Source organism: Phyllostomus hastatus, unplaced genomic scaffold, assembly GCF_019186645.2.
Source record: "Phyllostomus hastatus isolate PE091 unplaced genomic scaffold, TTU_PhHast_1.1 phas_contig_86, whole genome shotgun sequence".
Lineage (NCBI taxonomy): Eukaryota > Metazoa > Chordata > Mammalia > Chiroptera > Phyllostomidae > Phyllostomus > Phyllostomus hastatus.
Window position 1 is genome coordinate 8,510,494 of NW_025333977.1, and position 20,204 is coordinate 8,530,697.

The 20,204-nt window shown below is 36.7% G+C and overlaps 1 pseudogene; it reads left to right on the forward strand.

Annotated features, from left to right (window-relative positions):
• The first annotated feature begins 14,485 nt into the window (after window positions 1-14,485).
• On the forward strand, window positions 14,486-18,406 carry LOC123826936 (annotated as a pseudogene).
• Window positions 18,407-20,204: the final 1,798 nt, after the last annotated feature.

The window sequence follows — 20,204 nt, forward strand, 5'->3', positions numbered from 1 at the left end:
TATGTATGGTATATACATTTATTATAATCATGGTGCTTGTATTTGAAAATTATGAAGACTAAAAAAATAGTTTAAAAAAAGTATTTTAATTAAGCCACCAAACAATTATATGTATAGTACAAAATATTTGTAATAATCAGTTACAAATATCAGTTAACCAAACATCAGTTAACTAACAAACTTTTAAAATGCAAGCACTTTTAGTTGTAGGTGACTTTTGCAGTACAAGAAACATTGCCCAATTAATACTTAGGTATATTCTGTGTCAAGAACAACAACAACAAAACAAAACACTCCAAGTTCACAAAACAGAAAAATACAGTTGTCAACTTACAACTAAAAAATTGAAAAAATGTGAACTCCAGACATGGATATATTTGAATATTTTACATCCACCAAAGAATAATTTTAACTAGTTATGAAAAAAATTATAGTGACAGAAAGTGCTCTAATTATGCTTGTTAGGTCAAGATCCCAGATTTAATGGAAATGTAAAACAAGAGACATTTTCCTATTGCTTCATTCCCCTGTGTGATGCACGCTGACAGTGTTTGGACAAGCTTTCTAAAGATGATTGCGAAAAGTGGGGTGGTTGGTGCTTTTGGATTGCTCAGTATATATGTGGAATGTTATATTATAACTCATTGCCAATTTATGCCTCTATTGAAATGAATAGAAAACCATGAGTAATGGGGGAAAATGGGGACAACTGTAATTGAACAATAAAAATCTTTTTTAAAAAGAATATAATGAGTTTAATCATCTTGTGTTCTTTAAAAATGCTCGTTGATGAGTCATTAAAGAGGTTTACAAAGGCTTATTATACTGTTGAAGACTTTCTTGAAAGAAAAGCAATATTTGTTAAGTATACAATTCTCACATGCAAAAAATGGCAGTGTGACTTTTCTTATATGAATGAGCTAATTCTGAAGCTCCAAGTAAAGCTTATCTGTAACCTGGCTAGACAGGTACAAAATTTTGTATTGAAATTCACTCTTTTTTGTAATAAGAATCAGTGATAACGATTTTCACACATTTCTAACAGGAATCAATATACAGAAGATGTTAATGTACAGTGAATTGACAGCATTATATAAATTGGCTGCAAAAAGAAAAAGAAATAGTGAACATGTAGAAGATACTGACATAGAGATACTTTACAATGTAGTCACTACTCTTAATTTATTGTTAATTATATTGACACAAGGGGTTTTGAATTTATTTACATTGGGCAGATATTATTTTGAAACAGTTATATTTTTCTTTAAAGTCAAATCAATTATTTTTCATAAGATAAGGCAATTTGTCAATATGGATGGATGTGAATATTAAAGGGAAATGATATTTTGATGTTCAATTTGGTTACTGGAAAATTTTTCAGTTTGCTTATAAAACTTTGGGTATGTGATTCTATAGTTTCGATCACAATTTCATAAAGGCTTTATACAAAAATATCTTATCACTTAATTTTCATATTGATTATCATGTATTACTAAGGTTAATTTAAGCTATTTTTACCTTTTATTAATGTTCATTCTAGAAAATCTAAAATTATATGTGTGTCTTGTATCTGTAGCTCACATATTTTTAATGAAAAGCAGTGATATAGATTATTTTTAATTTGTTTTTATTATGTGTGGGCTTTAGTAGAAAGTTTAACACATTTTTTCTTTAAACTAGTTATAAATAATATGAGTTCATTTGGTTGGAAGGTATGTGGGAGTTTCAAATAATTTAGTTATCTTTGGCTAGGAAAAGACACTTGGGGTGCATTTGACATGTTAACTTAAATATTTACAAATATCTTGATATATATTTTACTGTACTATTTGTATTTGAATGTTTTATTTTATGAATAGTTGCAATTTATTAGAAAAGGTATATAGAGATACTATAAAGAAAGAAAACATTTTTTAAAAAGAGGTTTAATTTCTTTGTCTGCAAGAGAGGTGTTATAATTCATTTACAGTTAAAGAAAAAGTCATCTACTGTACAAACCTGCACTGAAAAGCTTTTGGGCATCAACCTCTGAGGGTGGGATTGGGCAGACAGCCACGAGACCAGTTCTCAGTGTAAAATCTCTGTTGATAGAGAAGAACAGAGATCAATTGAACACAGCATGTGCTTTGACAGAAATATATCTGTAAGTGTTTGGGTGCATGGGTCAGACTTCAGCCTGTTTGGATGATCTCTTCGGTGAGACAGAGATGTTAACTTACATTATAAACCCCACTGACCTTACAACATTTTCTAAACCACAGAACTTGCCACTTGCCACACTCGGGAAATTGCAAAGAGAGCTGATGACATCGGCTATGTCTTTAGCCTTGCTTAAGCGTGCAAAGTCTTGGCCCTCAGAGGCTGAGCATGCAGCTGAAAATCCTGACTGTGGGAAAGAAGCTCCCCAAGACTGCTTGTGCTGCCTGACCTAGAATCCTGTGGCCCAGTCCACAAAGGACATAGCCAATTCTTCACTCCAAAGTCCACAGTTCTGCCCTGCTTCCCATCATACAACTGGTGCTCCTGCCAAGTTGAGGCACTGCATTGCAATATTAATGATTGCCATCTTTCTCATGACTTGTGGGCACACATTGCGACTTATGTCAGTGTTGGCCTTGTGTCTTTCTGCAGCAATAAATATCACTTTAGTTAAATCCCCTTGGTCCATCAATAACTAATGAGAGCCCATTTGATAACAGAGTGCTTAGAGTCAAGCTATTTTTCCTAGATGGGATGAGAAGATTGAGGGGAATAACTGCAACCACTCTCATAATGGTCTCTCTCTATGAGACCTTTTATAGTAGTCACAATATTTCAAGTTTCTGAGCAGCTTTCTGAATCCTTGCAAAGAAAAATATATAGCAATTGAAATGCTGAGATGAATTCAGTGAGAAATATATACTCTTATATCACAACCATTTCTAAGCATGTGAGAAAAGTTGAAGAGATATTTAAATATTAGCAACTAACTGGGTCACAATGAATAGGATCCTAGATTATAGATATTATTTAAATTCTGAAAGCATTGTCAAAACATTTTGGGAACTTATTCACACCTGCAAGATTAGACAAGATACATTTGTCCTGACGAGGTGAGAGTTTCTTTGAATATGAATGAAATTGGATATCAGAAATAAGTCAAGAATTTAGTTTACCAACAAACTCTTATGTCAGTATTTTTACAGTGTAGTGGAGGGTGGCTCCGGTGTGCCATTCTTTTTATTTCCTTTCTTTTTTTGGTAGTGGGGAAGGGTTCTCTAATACACAGATCTACGTTAGGGGAAAATGTCCTTTTCCTAATGAGCAACATTCTTTCCTAACGTACTTGACTATGCACCACGCTTCCCTATGCTCAACATTTGCTCTCAGGTAAGGAGAAAGACTTTTCCCATCAATTCACTCTTGGAAGCATACCTTGCTTAAATCTTACATAGTGAGTATTATTTAAAAGGGACCGAGTGATCCATGTGGACGATGAGGAAGGTAATCAACAAAAAAGTTTTTAGGTTCATGCAAAAGCTGCATTCCTTTAATTCACAGAATTTCACTGAGAATGCATTGTGTATTTTCTCCACTCGTAAAAGGACTAATAATCCATTTTTAGTCAAGGTGCAGGAGGTTTTGATTCTCATTGGTCACTATGCCTTTACTCACCTACACTTTCTGCACTGTACAAATTAGCCTTTTCTATGTTACCACCCAGTTTACTGGAGCAGTTCCTAGGGTTCATGCATTAAATTGTCGCCCTTCATATTTCAATCCAGCAGTTTAGCCAAAAGCCAGGAGTAAATTTTGGGGGGTAGGTTAAGTCAGATCCATCTGGGCTTCAATGTACATTGTGATCCTTTCTCACTGTAATGTCAACAGGAGTATTTTGTACAGCAATAACAATAGTAGCTACAACATTAGGATTTATTGAGGACCTCCTGGATGCCAAGAGCTATACTTAGTTCTTTATGAGTGGCTTAATTCAAACAATGCTAGTAGATATGAATTAACATGACTTTATCGTAATGAAATCATTGCATCAAGAATAATTTAAGAAATTCACCTTTGATCATGCAGCTAGTCATTAGGTAATTTTCAATTACAACATCTTTCAAATGATAAGCATAATATAGTCTTATCACATTTTTTAAACAATAAGTGCCTTTATTACAGAAGCTATTAAACAGAGAGGGCATATTTAGCTTTCTGTACATTGATCTAACTCAGAACTCCAGTTTCTCAATTTCTAACATATTGCAAAATTTTGAAATTGAACTGGCCTCCACGTGATGAGTGCCAGAGTGCACCCTGCTAGGTTTCCAGCTGAGATCCACTGATCTTAGCTTTCTTTCTTCATATGGCTTTTGAATTCCTTTTCTTCTTTCCTGGGGTTGTGTAGATGAAACATAGAGACTGGTTAGATAGAATTCACTAGGGCTTCCCCCTCAGACAGTGAAACGCATCAAGCAGACAACCTGCTCAAAATTGTAATATTTGAAAATGCTCACACATATGCATGATTGGGAGAATCTGTTACGGTGCAGTCTTGGGAGGAAAATAAGCAGCTGCTGACAAAGAATGATAGAAGTAGATCAGAACTTTATCTCCTGTTTCTCTTATAAAATAAAACCTTAGAAAGCAGGAGGGCACCACAAACGGTTTTCCTTTGGGCACTGGTGAAAACGTACTGCAGCTGTCATAAGTGAGCAAAAAACAGCAGCAGCAACCACAAAAACTTTTACACTGTGGGAAGAAGAAGCCTTTTATTTTTCTGTTGCTCTTGTTTGATTACAGTTGTCTGCATTCTCTCCCCACCACTCCCCTCCACCCCAGCCATCCCCACTTCCCTCCCCTGATCCCACCCACCCTTAGTTTTGTCCATGTGACCTTTATGTGTCCATGTGTTCCTGACAGCCCTTCTCCCCTTCCCCCCATTATCCACTCGCACCTTCCTCTGGTTACTGTCAGTTTGTTCTTTATTTCAACGTCTTTGGTTGTATTTTGCTTGCTTGCTTGTTTTGTTGATTAAGTTCCACTTATAGGTGAGATCATATGGTATTTGTCTTTCACCGCCTGGCTTATTTCACTTAGCATAATGCTCTCCAGTTCCATCCATGTTATCACAAAGGATAGGAGCTCCTTCTTTCTCTCTGCTCAGTAGTATTCCAACGTGTAAATGTACCATAATTTTTTGATCCATTCATTCACTGATGGGCACTTAGGTTGGAGAAGCAGCACTTTAAATGAAAGTTACAGTTTATGAAATATCTATCTACTATATTTATTACTGTAACATTACCAGTCTTTGGTGTTCTTTAAATTATAATACATATTTTTAAATGTGTTCATCAAGACAAAATAAATGAAAGACAGAATAGAGGGAAATGTGGTAGGTGATCTCCAACATATTTCCCTGGGCCTCAAGCTGTCATTTATTTCTATCTGATATCTTCTCCTTACTGTAAAGAAAAAAATCAAAGACTATATATTATATTTGTCTATATCTATCAATATTTTTATATATCTATCTATTATCTATCTATCATCCAGATAATGCTGTGTTAATTGCTGGATAGACAAAAAATCCAGCCCTGGCTGATGTAGCTCAGTGGATTGAGTCCTGGCCTGAGAACCAAAGGATCACCAGTTCAATTCCCAGTCAGGCCACATGCCCAGGTTGCATGCCAAGTCCCCATCTGGGAGTGTGAGAGGCCACGCATTGATGTTTCTCTCCCTCTTTTCTCCCTCCCTTCCCCCTCTCTAAAAATAAAATAAATATAATCCTTAAAAAAAAGAAATTCACTGAGTCATTTCCTGAGTATAAAAAGAAAACATTTTTAAGTATTAAACAGTAAAGTGTTTTGTATTGCTGTTGACACTACTACAGGTGTGCCCCATATTTTCCCCTTTTGCAACCCTCCACCCAGCTCCCGCCCACTCCTCCAGGATTTCCCCACACTGTTGTCTGTGTCCATGGACTGTACGTACATGCAGATATGATCTTTGGCTAATCTCTTTCAGTCCCCCTCATGGCCTTCACCTCTGAGACCTGTCAGTCTGTTCTGTGTATCTATGCTTCTTTGTTCATCAGTTTATTTCGTTCATTAGCCTCCACATATGAGTGACATCATTTGGTATTTATCTTTCTCTGACTGGCTTATTTCACTTAGCATAATAGTTTCCAGGTCCATACATGCTGTCACCAAGGGAAAGAATTCCTTCTTTTTTATAGCCACAGAGTATTTGATTGTGTACATGCACCATGTCTTCTTTATCCACCCCACTGATGAACAACTGGGCTATTAAAAGGACATTAATATATTTATTTCAGAGAGTGGAAAACCAGGGTCCACAGCAATAATATAATTCCTTCTTATTCACTGCTGTATACTCAGCACTTATGCGTATGTCTATCATATACTAGGTCTACAATAAATATGTATTAAATGAAAACAATAAAAAAGTGAAGGGGTATACTCCAAATTGGCTGTGACAATTAAGAACTGAAAACAAACTCCCCATGTAGTACAGATGAGTCCATCTCTCTGTACACGGTAGGTTAAAACAAGTCCCATTGATCAATAGTAAGTGAAGAATCTTCAGTTGGATTTAGAGTTATTTATAGTTTGTGGTTATTCAAGAGCATTAAGGTCAAGAGAGTTCTAGTAAAATACAGCATTCAATTTTGATTCTCTTCGGGGCAAGCACTGCTGTAAGTTGAAATTGTTACTTTTATACTACCTACCTTCCATGGGGGAATTCTCTTGACAACATAGAAAAAGGTGGATATCCAGATTTTTCCCCCAACTTTCTAGAAAATAAAACAGTGACAAAAAAACGCTTACATTAGAGTCAGCAGAATTACCTTAAGGACACAACTAGGATGTTTTCATTTCTGATATGATTCAATTAGTTACTTAACCCTGTGTATATGCAGGTTATATACATATTAACCGAGATTGATTTTTTAAATAGTAAGAAGTTATATATTAAGCTGAGAAATGTACTTTAAAAATTGGACTTACAAAGTTTACTTCAATGCCTTTTATTTTATAAGTTTCTTTATCTTTCTCCAGTCTATCAAACAATGGATATTTCTAAGACTCGACTCAAAGTTACCTTTGAAACAAAGTTTTCCATTAATCACTCTAAACTACTCCAATCACTCTGTAGCACTTAAGATATTCAATTTCTATATAACTATTTGGCTTTTATTAAAGATAAAAGAAAAAAGAGCCCTGGCTGGCATAGCTCAGTGGATTGAGTGCAGGCTGCTAACCAAAGTGTCACAGGTTTGATTCCCAGTCAGGGTACATGCCTGGGTTGCAGGCTATGACCCCCAGCAACCAACCACACATTGATGTTTCTCTCTCTCCCTCTCTCTCTCTCTCTCTCTTTTTCTCTTCCTTCCCTCTCTAAAAATAAATGAATAAAATCTTTAAAAAAGGATATAAGGAAAAAGATATACATGTAACATCAAAAATATTTCAAATCAATGTTTGAATCCCTTTGCTTTCCTGTCTTCTAAGGTTAGTGTCCTTCTACTATTTTCCAAATTCTTTGAGAATTAATACACTTTTCTGCAAGTTGGTGTTGCACATATATTTGTCCAGTGACTATCTGAAGATACAATCACGTGGTCAGATTTAATAGAACCTGCCATAGTAGAGTGTTGTCTGCTACAAAGTGAACACTGAAACTTGAGTTTTACCAGCCACACCACCTGTTGGTATTTGCTACAGGACAATCTGGTGTTCTAATGAGGAACTCTGCTGCCTGGGAAGTTAGAAAATAGATGGGCTTGCCCATTGTCTATTTAGTTGCAGCACTGGAATAAAGTGTAATACTGTCTTGCTAAAGAAACGGTAGAGTTACAATGTGGGGAAAAAAATCCTTCTACTTTTGATATTAGGAGTTATATATCCTCCTCAAAGCATGTTAATTTATAAACTATTTCCAGATAATGTTGAGGAACAATAAAAAATAATGCTGTTTAATGCCATTATAAAACCTGCATCATATTTGATAAGTGAAAATATTTATTAACCAAGAGAGACATGTTTTCTAGAATTCTAGTTTTTAAGTTCTAAATGCTTTTGGCTTCTTATCAAATTTTGCTGATTTTTTAAAATATATGTCTGAATGATCTCAGAGCAAACCACTAAAAGATGACCAAGGTGGCATTTGGGTTATATTTCTAAAATGATTCATTCCAGTAAGAGTAAAGTATTTTGTGTTTGTTGTTTTACTTTCTCTACTAATTGTGATTTCAAAATTTTATGCAAAAATCAAAAGTCATGTTTGAGCATGTTCAGCATTAATATTGCATTGACTTGTATAAGAAAAATAAATACTTGTTATGCTGCAGTCTTTACATTTTTCTCTTAATTACATATCCTACAGATGTTTCCATATCACATGCCAATCTTCCTCATTCTTTGACATACTGCATAGGATTCATTTTGTGTGTAAGCCACAGTTTAATCAGGGCTATTTAGGTGAAAACTTTTTTTTAAATGAAATGATAATACATGTATAACATTTAGAATCTGTGTTTGTCTATAATAAAGCCACACAGTCAAATTTTTTGTAATTCTGCTAATTATTACAAAAACTTCACTATAACAATTTCCACTCTTACCAATAAGGCAGATATTATATCTGTCTCATAAGTGTGTCAATGAAGTATGTTGTTAGTTTTTTGGATTTTGTTTTTCTAATATAGGGTAAATTATGTCATAGTGCTATAACGAGGGGCCCCATCCCTGGAAATGGGGGAGGGGTTAAGCTGCACCATGCATGCATCACCCTGGCAAACAGGACCATGCGTGCTGAGCTGCAGAGGATTCTGGGGGAGATCATTTAAAAGGAGCACAGGGAAACACCACTTCCTTTTTTGGATCTCCCCTTCTTCCTGCCTGAGGACTGGAAGTCCTGGGCCATGGACATTAGGGAAGGTAAGAAAGAAGGGGAGAAGGCTCCAGCCTGTCAGTGCTAGGTCCCTCCCCAAAAATGAACCTGTCAATGGCCCACACCCTGTGCATGTCAAATGTCACCAGCATGCCCCCGCCAATGGCTGCAAGCACAGTCCTGTGAGCAGTGCTGGAAGAGGACAGCATGCTGCAAGTAGGAGGCCTAGAGGCACAGACTCTGAAAGATGCCTGAAGCTAGCAGTGACAGAGGATGACAGGGTGATTTTTCTTTGAGTGTCTTAGACCAAAGTTTTTGTGCCTTTTTCAGATGTACAGATTTCTGTTCTTGCATTATTTTCATCTTGAATCTATTTAGTAGTTGTAATGACAAATACTTAAATCAACTTTTTTGATTGTTAAAAGATTTTTTTCCTTTCCACTGAACTCTGTCTTTGGAGTTTTGTCTGGTAGGTGCTCAGTGGTAGGATCTCTCTACTGGTTGGGTTCTGTAACACAATTACATATTAAAGATATCTGTGAACCTCTTGATGCTTTCATTAGAGGACAGTGACGGCTTATTTTAGCCAGACAAAAACAACAATTGAACTTCATTAGTCTGCAATCATTTAACAATTAAGGAAATATTGAATCATTATGTTGTACACTGAAATTAATATGTTATATGTCAGTTATACAACAATGTTAAATTAAATTAAATTAAAGTTGGTTGATTGGATTCTTGAGGTTGTTAAAGAGTCAATATGAGAAAATAGTTTTAAATATGAGTGGCTAAATTTGATGACACAAACATATATATGTGTGTATGTATATGTGTATGAACACATATACATGTTTATATACATATATTGACTTATAGCAATATATATTTTTAAATAATTCTAGGAAAATGAGTAAGAAATAAGTAAATTTGAGGATGTGTTATGTGAAATAGGTTGATTTTTTAAAAAATTCTGTGTATACCTACGTATGGAGACTTTCTGATATATTACAAACCCAATAATTTGAAGACAAAGTCTTTAAAAAGTCTTTTGTTGAATCCATCCATGACTGGTTTTCTCCAGTTATTCATCCTCTGCTCACCTTAAAAGAGGATGTGATGCTACAACCAACAGAAAAAAACAGCATTTAAAGCCATGCCAGTGTGAATTAGAGTTAAGCATATTGAAAATATTTGCTTAACTGAATCATTATATTATTATATGAGATATCTTTACATAAAACAGGCAAAATCATTGCTAAGTGAATGAATGGATATGGATTGAACAAGAACAGAAGTCCAGAGACACAATTCATGTAACTGTACTTATGTATATTTTATTAAATTTATGCTAGTATATTTCATGTTTGAGGCTGTTGCAAAATGTAATTTTTGTAATTTCCATATCTAATTGTTCATTTCTAAAATATAGAAACATAGTTGATTTTTATATATTGATCTTGTATCCTGTGGACTTTATTGATTTACTTATTAGTTAATAGCTTTTAGTGTATAATTTATAATTTTCACCATAGATAATCATGTATTCAATTCAATCAAACTGAATATGAATTAAAACAAAAAAACCTAACCATACATCACATTGGTAACATTACACAAAGAGTGATTTTCTAAGAACTTTATTGAATACTTAACTCAAGTGGAAGAATTTAAGGTAAAAATATTATAAACAAATTTTATTTATCCTTGGGTGATTTGATTGATGGTAGGAATATTATTATTGAAATTTTTAGATAATTTCTTATATTTCTGTGTAAAACAAATATGAAAATATATTAGCAAAAAATATCATGACAATAAAGGTATACACTTAATAGGTGGTGAAGTCAATGCAAATCCAAGCTGTCTTGCTCCAGAAAGATTATAGGGTGAGCCAAAACATAACTTCATGTTTTAGAAATGGATTTCTCCATTGGTAATAAGAAACTATTATGGTAGGACAAGATAATTAACTATGTGCCTTTGGTGAGTTAATTAATCTTTCTGTGCTGCAGTTTCCTTATTCTTAATATTTAGATGGTGCCATTTTAATCAATGTTTGTGAGAAGAATTGACAAAGCCAAATAATATCATTAACAATGGCTTTAATTGTTTTTTCCCAGTGATCAATTTCCTTGTATGAAGAAACCAAGGTTACTGGAGTAAAGAGTCCATAAAGAAAAGACCTCAGGAAACCTTCAAATGGTGAATAATCCCTAAGGAATTTAGGAATGTGAGGTTCAATGATAAGTGAAACAGATTCAACCCATTTTAGTGGAAAAAAAAATCATCACAGGACAGTGGAGCAACAAACAAATAAACAAACAAACAAAATTACAGGCATACGTAACCCAGATTGTGCACAAGTAGAAACATCATCAAGTGAGGTTGCTAGAATGAAAATGAGACAGAACTTCCATTAGTTTTCTATTATTTATTTAACTTTATACTTACACGATTATTTCTAGATAGGCAGTGGAATTTATACCTTATTGTGCCAACCCTAGAACTAAGTGAGCCACTCTGTGTTCAACAATCAAATAAAGCTCCTAGTGAAGCACACTGGCTAAAAACACTATGTTGACATACTAGTTGGGTTTAGTTTCTGTGTTTCTAAAGACAGAGTGTAACCAGAAAAGACACCAGCATTTGGGCTGCCTGTCACTACCAAACCCAATAAGCAATGACAGCGGTTGAATCTTTATGAGTACTTTATGCAGACGGCCAGTGATCTGAGAAGATGATGGGTTCATATGCTAACAGACCATCTTGTCTTCTTTCCAGGACAGACCTTTTATAAGGGGGGTGGAGGATAAACCAGGTACAGTAAAGGCTTTGAGATTTAGAAGCTGCAACATCCCTGTCCTGGGCAGTTAGCTATTCCCAGGGGAGGGTGGTTCTCTACTCTCCCTGGAACACAATGGCCAGGATGCCTCCAGTTGTCCTCAGGTGTTAATGTTTAGCAGTGCCCCAGGAGGTCAGCTGTTTTCCCAAGAGCCAGTATGGACCTTATCTGCAGTTTCTGAAATAAAAGCTTTAACATACACATTACTTGCTAGACTTACAACTTTTTACCTTAAGCTAAAATTTTCCATGTCTTGAGTCCCCTATCAAGAGGAACATAGGAACTAGATGATAGCAAGAAAATCCCTGTACCTTCTGACTGTGGAGGTCCTTGAACCATATTGTTTATTTACCTCTGCCAGATGATTTTGAGGAGCAGTAGACAATAATAGGATTGAACACATATTTGAAAACTTTAGTACATTTGGTAAGTATGGAGTTTTATGAAGCCAGATGTGCACATGCAACCTTTGGATCTGGAAAGGTAACATTTCCAGGATTTTGCTTTTCAGTGTTTTGACTGATATATTGTTTGATTGATTAATTCACCCCTTTACAAGCAAGTGCCACATCTTTGTCTACTTACTATTTAGAAAAACTGCTGCCTTGTTTTTTTTTTGAATTCTAGTTTCTGTGTCAGCATTTAGTTTAAAATTTTAGAAAAAAATAACTGAGGAGGTATTTGAAGAGCTTTTACTAAAAATGCTCTGTTTAGGTAGTATTACTGTTATGTGAGTGATGTTCGTTTGAAATTAGATCTTGTTTGCTCTCTTAGATGTTCAGTAGATAATTCATCAGCAAATCAAGGATCGTCTGACTGTGCAAGCACGGCGTTATAGACTTGTATGCCATCGTTTTGGGATCCAGAGTATAGACTAAGGACCTATAAGTAAGTTCTTAAGGAAATCCAGTGTGAGCTTGCCGGTGGGCTTGCCGGTGGGCAGGGTTAACGATGAGAGGCATGATGGACGGATATGGAAGAGGGGAGACCATGCCTGGCTATGGCTCTGGTGCTGGCCAGAAAAAAAAAGATGTGATTATTTCTGGCTTCTCGGGGATGTTTCCCTATTTTTTTTATTTCCTTCATTAAAAATAAATCCCTTTCTAGAAGTTAAACTTTATGGGTGCTGTAACTCCCAGATTGTCAAAAACACTCTCTCTCTCTGTGGTTAACAGATCCAAGGTTTTGTTCTCATCAGAATCACCTGGTCCTGCTTAATGCATAAGGGAGTGGTCATGCAAGCGAAAAGGAAGCAGGTGGGTCAGGGTGCTGGGTGGACCAGTTTGAATCAGCTATCCGTGCCAGTTTCCTCATTCCACTTGCCAAGGAATTTTCTTAGCTTCTTACTACCCTGCCTGAGTAGGACAGTTTTCAGGCAGCAGGCTGGCCTTCCCTTTCCCTCCCACCCATCACTTCACCACTAACCCTACCTCCCACCTTCTCGTGCATCCAGAGTTACAACCATACATGCCTGAATCAACAAAAACCTCTCTATCTGCAAGCTATACTAGTTGCTTTTTCTGAAAGGAATTTTCTTTTCTTGTTCAACTAGATTCTTAGGGAAATGTCTGACTTCTAAAACTCAGTCCAGGTAAAATTTCCTGTTTGAAACTCATTTGCACTTGCTACTCCTGCAGCTACACCTGCTGCCTGCTCCCTAAGTACCACGTGCCAAGTTCTACTGCAGCATTTAAATTGTGGGGTAGTTTACATATCTATTTTTCCCATTTAACACTGAGGTTCTTGAAAAGAGCATTTCTAATGTTATAATCTGTGTAATTTCAAAGCTTAGTAGAGAACTAAACACATTTTTGTGGATAAAGGACTAAATGTGCACATAATCTTTGCCCTTTTGGTTCTTCCAAAAGGATGAAAGGGGATTTATTTTATTGCACTTGAGCTTATGGAAGGGTAATGTGTTAAAGGAATAAAAATTCCTGCCACCCAGAAGCTTCTTTGGGGGATAGTGATTTTAAGCCATTTATTAAGAAACAAAAGATGCAGGAAGAAGTTCTGACCCCCTTTTATGACCAAGAGATTCAGAGAAACCTGCTTCAGGATGGAAATTTTAAGATGTTCTCTTTAGTCTAATTTGAATTAAGTAAGTGAGCATCAGGCAGGTACCTGTTAGCTTCATACTCACTGTGTCCCATTGTTTCTGACTTGCCCGCAGGGATTTTCCTGCCACTGTGGTCTGGGCTTCCTCAACTACCTGTTAATCACGGATTCTCACTTCTGAAATCTGATGCCCTGGGCCCTCCTTTCTGCTTTGTCCAAAGAAGCTTATATACCCGGTGCTGCCTCACTCTCCGGAATTTCCATGCCTGTGTGAACTCCCCATTCACATGTAATAAATTTCATTTTCTGCTGTTAACCTGTCTTTGTTAATTTGGTTATCAGCCCAGCCTAGAAGTACTTAGAAGGTGGGAGAAAAGTACTAATAACTTTTTGCTCCCACAGGGTATTTACGTGTCTATAGATCTCTGATATTTGGAATTCGAATTCTAAAACGTGAGTGAATTTTATTTTCAGGCTGAATTTGCCAAGCTCTCGAGAATTAACCATTTTCTAAATTGCTTGACAATTTCTGGACTTTAAAACACATTCCACCAACCTCAGAAGAAAATATCACTGTGACTGAGACAGCTTCCAGGCACGTCCCTGTCTGTGCGTATGTGCCAAAGAGGAACTCAGAAGTACTGAAAAGACATGTGTTTCCTCTCCATGGCTGGTGTCACAGAAATGCCGGTAAGTGGCACTCTCAAGTTCCTCTCACGGGGATAGTGTGCAAAACTTTGCTTAGAAAATAATGTCTCCAATAGATATTCAATGCACTTCAGTTTACACATTACAGTTTCTTGTTTTGATCTGGAAAAACTTTAAATTATTCTTTTCTACATATGCTTTTCTCATCAACTGGAATCCAGAAGACAGAAGTTTTCATATTTGTTGCCAATGCTCTAAGAGTGTGTACTTTGCTGTTTATTTTTCCCTTTGACATTAGAGGACTATCTAATGTGTTAACTAATTTACTCACATATTTACTACATTCCTGGGAATAGCCTAGGAGCTTACATTCTAAAAGAAACAATCTCTATCAGTTAATAAATATATATATATAAACATACTGTGATAAATGTAGAAAATAATTGACCAAGATAATCCAGACAGAGCATGTCCATTGCAAATTTCTCAACATACAAAATTACAGTGGAAAGAGCAATAGATTTAGAAGTGGAGTACTGGGATAAGTGTCTCCATTGTACGAATTTGAAAAAAATCACCTAACTGTCTTAACTGAGTCTAAGATACTTGATATTTATATGTTTACTTGAGACGAATTTGATATGTAAGTCAACTAAAGGAATGGATATTGGACTAGGGTGTAATTTAAGAACTCTGAACTCTGGAGAAATAGAATAAATTAGTCTAAAAAAGACATATGTTACAGTCTAGAAATTTATTTGATGTGGGTAGTTGAGAGAGAGAAAGAGAAAGAGAATCTAAGGTGATTGTTTTGCTGCTGGTAGAATGACTGAATAGGGGAAGTCAGGTCCCTGGGGAGTAGAGACATACTGCTGGGTAAAGAATTAGCAACCAGCAAAGCACTAGAAGTGGTTCCAGTGGTTAAAAAAAAAAGCCAAAGGAGGTAAGATTCTTAAGAAAGGTTAATAAAAAGCACCAAATGGTGTGCCGATACCAAATAGTGAGGTGAGGAAGTGATTGCTGGCCTTAATGGGACTTAGTTGTGACAGGAAGAAGCAAGTGAATGAGAGACTGAAGGAAGAGTTAATTTTGGTTTTTCTTTTTATGTGAGAAATACATCAGCAAGTTTATAGAACTAAAGGAAATAAAGTAATCAATATAAATATGTTAGGTAGATAAACATGTTACCAAACAAAAGTGGGGTTCAGCTGCCTGCCACTGAACTCAGATATGACACGAGATTGGTGAGAAGGAAAACTGTCTTTATTAAAATGTTGCACAATTTGGGGGGAAGGGGAACTCCCCGGCTCCAGGCTCCTCCCTTCCACAAAACACAGAAATCCCCGAAAGACTGAAACCCGAAACCATGCCCGGAAGTTCCACTCTATTCTTATCTGTCCCTCTGGAGCCCCAGGCTGGTAGGCGACTGCTCTCCAGCTTGCCCTCCCTGGAGTCCACGCGCGTGGGGCGGGCACCACCATCACCACACCGCAGCTTCCCATTCCAGGGCCCAGGGCCGCTACCCACCTCTGCAGCTGGCCTCGTAGGGGCTCAGTCCATGGGCCCCAGCATCTAAGGCTGCTCAGCATACAGGGGTGGAGAGTGTTCTGGCCACGTGTCTGTGCGTGGATCCCAGAGGGAGAGAGGGTGGAGTGGGACTTCTGGGCATGGTTTTGGGTTTCAGTCTTTTGGGCAACAAATGGGCTTTTCTGTGTTTTGTGGAAGAGAAGGGCCTGGAGCTGGGGAGTTTCCTGTTCCCCCAAGTGGTACAACATTTTAATAAATACCTTTTTCTCTCCCCACCAATCTTTGTCTTATGCCCGTGTTTGGTAGTAGACAGTTGAACCCCACTTTTTTTCTGTGAGAGGTAGACTGAAAGTGTTGGCCAAGGAAGAAACACACCGCTGAAAAGAAGAGGGAAGATAGTTCAGACCATTGGTAAAAGAACTGGATGTGGGTAGGAGGATCAGAGATGGATAAGAAGGGCATTGGGGCTTCTCCCAGACAGGAGAAGGAGTCAAGGTCAGCGTTTAGCTGCATACCTTTTGAGGACAGCAGTGCAGAGGCAAGCAGGAAATAAGGGAGTTGCAGCTTCATGTTTTAAAGGAATGTCATCTCCCTCACTTAGTTTCAAATATTTTTCTATTGTCCCATGCAGATTTAGGTGGTCCTCCTGTGTTACCACAATTCTGTTTATATCTCTTTGGCTTAAACATCCAACAGCACATTGGCCAAATCAGTGACTTTTTTCTTAAGATTTTATTTATTTTTTTAGAGAGAGGGGAAGGGAGAGAAAAAGAGAGGCAGAGAAATATCAGAGTGTGAGAGAAGCATCAATTAGTTGCCTCGTGTACTCGCCCAGATCAAGGACTGAACCCGCACCCCAGGCGTGTACTCTGTCCAGGAATCAGACTGGTAGCCTTTTGCTTTGTGGGATGATGCCCACCGGCTGAGCCACACCGGTCAAGGCATTGTGACGTGTCTTTTTATTTTTAAATATCCATCATATAAAACTGCGTCAAATCAATATATCTTCCAAAAAGTTTCTAGAAAATGAAACTGACTTTTTGTTTGTTTCCCTGGGTGAAAAATGTCTTCAAAGGGAAATGTTTTGTCGATGTGGAAGAGAAGAAACAAAAAAATGGCAGAAGCACTAAAGGCAGAAGCACTCATCAATCGTAATTGACGAGTTTAAAAACTGTTTTGAACGGTGGAGAAAACCTCTTGGTAGGTGTATTGCATCAAATGGAGAATTCTTTGAAGGTGACTGAAGTTTAAACATGTATGAATAAATACACAATTTTTATAAATGAATTCTGGGTTTCATGCTCCTGTCGTAATTTGCTTACATGTGGAATTTTAAAAGCAAAACAAAAATATACTCACAATACAGAGACAAAACTGATACTTGCCAGAGGAAAGGGGTATAGGTAAATGGGTGAAGGGGGGTGAATGGTACAAACTTACAGTTATAAAATAAATAGTCACAGGTATGTAATGTGAAGCATAGGGAATATAGCCAGTAGCACCATAATAACTCTGTATGGTGACAGATCATTATTAGACTTGTGATGGTGATCATTTTGTAGAGTATATAAGTGTTGAATAACTATGTTGTACACCTGAAACTCATATAATAGAGCATGTGAACTATACATTAATTTTAAAAAATGTTCTTCAATTAAAGAATATCTAGTTGAAGAGACCATTGCAAATATTTGAAAGTTTGTTGAGATGGTACAGTTCAATTATTACTGAAGTCTTTTAGAGATTATACATTAATATATAGCTTATTTTATTACAGTTATTTTATTGTTTTAAAATAACAATGTTTTTTGCTAGTGCTGTCAATTATTTCTCTGCTCATAGATGACCCAGATGTTGAAATCAAACTCAAGGCCCAGTCTTTAATTTATCCTGCCTTTCAGATAGATCCTTGACGTAGATATACCAACAAATCAAGAATATTCACATTTTCTACTTCTGTTCAGATCAGGCATTGTCATGCATGGAGTGAATAATTTATAATGGGTGGATCACTTGAGAGAGCTATGCTTTCCCACCAACATATACCTGTGGAATCAAGTCATCTATTGGTTTGTTAACTGGAGTTCCTTGCTCCCTGGGAGATTTATAAAAGGACATGTTTATAATAATTCAACTTATGGTAGTTCCTAGCTATCAAAACAAAATGTAGGTTTTCTGGATGTGAGAGCATCCCCTTATTGGATGATGACAACAAGTTGCATGGTTTATCTCAGACTCATGTCATGACCTGCCAGTGTGATGTCTTAAGAGACGATGGAATCATGTATGTCACCTGACTTTGAAAGGCTAGCATTGCGGTGACCCATAACCACATTGGATGGATTCTATGGATCATTTCTCCTTTCAGAATTTAAAATTAGTCACAGGATGATAAATCAGCATATAAGTTGGCTAAGTGAAAATCTATAGTAAAATATATACCAACGATATATTTTATAAAGTAAATCTCATGACATCAGAAAATCTAGATGTTAGAAATTTTGCCTTTGTTGGAATGGTTTGTATAAGAAGAGTTGAGGGTTTATATTAAATGTAATGAACATGTATGCTCAGTCTGTGGTCGCAAATTGGACACCTCTGTAATGTACACAAACAAAAGTCTGTGTTGATGTCTTTGAAATAAACTCTTAAGTTCATACATTACTGGCACTTGGTGGTGTTTCACCTGCTTCTTCTTCATGGGTGGGAGGCAATGAAACTAATGCGAACATTTACAAACAAGCATCTTATTGACCAGAAGGCTGACTACTCAAATATCAGCCATGACATTGTCGCATTAAATAAATATTCTCTTTGACAATTAAAGTTATAGAGGGCACAAACAAATAAGAAGAGTGGGCCAGAGAGTTAATTTATTGAGATTTGGGAACTAACATTCTGAGAATTTCATTATATCTTGTTAAAAATGATAACATTTTCAGATCAGTTTAATTTTTTAGCAAGATTTAATGGCAGTAGTGCAGTTTCAAAACAGGTAATTCCCTTAGGAAAAAAAAATAAACAAAAAACAAACAAAAAATCCTGGAAAATTTCATTGATCCAGCAATTCTCTTTTAAGGCATTTTCTCAAAACAAAACTTAGGTTCATTAAAAAAACTGGTACAAGTATGTTCATTTGAACTTTATTCAAATCAGCAAAGGAGTTATAGGGCGGGGGAACAGGACTCCTTAATTCTTGTCTTTCCCTTGTCTTAAACAGCCAACAACTAAAATGTAGCACTGGAAGACATCGTTTCCCTTAATTTTCCTGATACCACAAGAGCTATAGATGAGGTAGGGCTTTCTTATCGCTCCTTATAGATCATTCCCTCCAACCCCAGCCTTGTTCACAGGTCAGTGAACTACAGCCTATGGGCCAAAAAACAGGCTTTTTTTTTTTGCCTGTTTTTATACAACCCTGGACTAAGAATGGCTCATACATGATGAAGCATTGTACCTGGAATAAAAGAAGAAAAAAGGACAGAATTTGGAGAAGGACATATGTGACTGGAAAAGCCTAAACTATTTATCATCTGTCCCTTTACAGGAAAAAACTTGCAGCAGACCACACCACCACAACCCTTCCTCCTTGCAGTCCTCTGCTGAGCCCTGCATTACTCCGCCTCATGTCTCACAAGATTTCATCTTGGAGTTCACCGACAATAGCTCACGACTGCATTTATTTAGATGACCCTTTAAGTACCTTGGATTCCCAACTATCCGATGGTCTTGTTTTCTCTTTCAATAAAACATGCTCAGGTCATGCCCTGGAATGTGTCACAACCAACAGCGGTGATCCCTCTGTAGTCTCTGTACCAAGCTCTCCAACTCATTCCTGTTTTGCCCCCAATTTCAATAAAATTTGAAGTTTCATTTGAAACATATGAGACTTAAAATTTTCATTGATTATAGCCACATTTCACTTTTCCTCACTTCTCTCATATAATTTCTTCTCCTCCTCACCTGAAATATGTTCTATGGCTAGTCAGAGCGATCCCTCTCTTGTGCACACTGTCAATTCCCTTGACTCTCTACTTGTTTGTTATAACCCCGTCCCAAAAACATCCATCCTACTGCCTGCTCTGCAACCTACCGCTGCAGATAAATGTGGTTGATGAAAGCAACGAAGCACGCTAACATTTCCCACTTTAATCAAGACTACAAACTCCACAAGTCCCCTTAACGGTTTTCAGTAATCACACTACAGCTTTACCATCAACTGAGCCTT